Here is a 1965-nt window from a genome sequence, read left to right as displayed (position 1 = left end):
AACACCTAGAAACTGGGGGTTTGTGCACACATCTTGTCTCACCTCACGTAACCCACCATTCTCTTGCCACCTTCAAAAGATAAATTGCACTAGGTTTTGCCTATACGGACCCAGCAGCCAAGGATCTATTAATTACATAGAGATGCCTTTTAGCCTAATAGTTTTGCATCTTCTTTTCTAAACCATATTTTCTGCTTGTGAGAATACACCCAGGGAAACATTCACCCATCCCGTTTCTACTTGTACCGATATTGATGACATTTTTCAAGTTGTGCGACATTCACTTCTCCCTTTTCCAACTTGTTCTTTTCTCCTTAAAAGGAGACCAGGTGGTGTGGTGGGTTATGGGTTGGGTTGCTAACCAACTGCAGGGTCAGAAATTCAAACCCGCTAGCAGCTCCGTAGGGCAAAGATCAAGCTTTGTGCTCCTGTGAAGATTCATAGCCTCAGAAAACTTATAAAGGGTTGCTCTGAGCTGAACTGATGACTTGTCAGTGGGATTTTTGTTGCTGTTGTTCATTTATCGGTTTCATGGGTCTGCTCTCATTAACAGAAGCTCCATGCCACCTGCATCTTTGAGTTACTGTTGTCCATTTAATCCCATATGTACAATCTTAAAAGAGCATAATGCTCAAGACAGACTTTTTAAAAACTATTTCTGCTAAACTATTATTTGGTTATTTAGAAGTCTTCATTTTTTTGTTGTTTAACATTTAAAGATAATCTTAGGGCAATGGTTTGGGGATTCATCTAGTCTCTATGGTTCCAGAAAGTGTGGAATCCTTTTGAAATTCAGTTCTACATTTTCCCCCTTTTGATTTCTCTCTGCCATCGTTGATGAAAATATTCAGTAATGGTAGCCTGGCAACTTCCAGTTGCTCTGGTTTCATGGGAAAACAATCAGTTGCTCATGAAGGCAATTAGCCACACAATTTATCTTCTCCCCCTTCTCCTGGCTTTCCTTCTTTCTCTATTGTTCCAGGCAAGTTAGATATTGACTGCTGTGCCTTGCCTGGTTATTTACAAGATGTTTAAAACTCCAGGAACCATGCAATGGACTAAGAGATAGAACAGAAGCGCTAAGCATGGCATTAGACCAATTAATTGGCCTGTTCCATGAAACCATGACCCTAAGTTTCCAAATCAAGGAAACAAATTCTATGAGGTGTTTCAACATAAGCAGCCTTCACACTCCGCAGACTTTTTGGTTGTTATTGTAAACCTAGCTATCACAATTTTTTTCCTATCACAACTTTTGACAGGTGTATAATTATTGATAGCAGTTGCAGGAATTGGCAGTACAACCCTACCTGAATCACTTTTCAATGAAATATGTGTGGTAAAGTTAGAAGAGCATTTATAGAGTTTCTGTTCAAAATGGCAACTGGCTACAACCACCATGTCATATTCAAAATCCATGAAGATAAAGAAAAATAACAAAACATTCTCTAACACGAAAAGCCAAAACTCAAGGGATATCAAAGCTCTAGGGTGCGGGGTGGGGTGAGGAGGGGAGGAATCAGCTAAAAGGCAAAAGAGCTGGTTTCAAAAACTTGTTTATGTCATTGTACATTCAGACCTTCTGCCTGAAAGAAGACTCAACTCACTGCCACTGAGTCAACGCCAGCTCAAAGAGACCCTATCGGAGAGGACAGACTCGCCCCTGTGAACTTCTGAAGCTATGACTGTTTACAGGAGTATAAAGCCCCATCTTTCTCCCTTGGAGTGGCTGGTGGTCTTAAACTGCCGATCTTGGACATCAGAGTCCAATATGTAACTACTATGCCACCACGCCTCGCCCTGAAAGGAAAGATGTCTGCATTGTACCCTCTAGTTGCCACATTGACTGAGGCCTGTAGTAGGTAGGGAAGTAGTAGCGTCCCTGGGTGATGTCGATGGTGAGCGAACTCAGGCACCTCAGAAGAAAGGCCTGGTGATCTATTTCTAAAAATCCAGCCACAGAAA

Source organism: Echinops telfairi, unplaced genomic scaffold, assembly GCF_000313985.2.
Source record: "Echinops telfairi isolate 266 unplaced genomic scaffold, ASM31398v2 ScPeMD7_2010;HRSCAF=2546, whole genome shotgun sequence".
NCBI classification, from domain to species: Eukaryota; Metazoa; Chordata; class Mammalia; order Afrosoricida; family Tenrecidae; genus Echinops; species Echinops telfairi.
The sequence above is the reverse complement of the archived record's forward strand: the minus strand, read 5'-3'. Positions refer to the sequence as shown.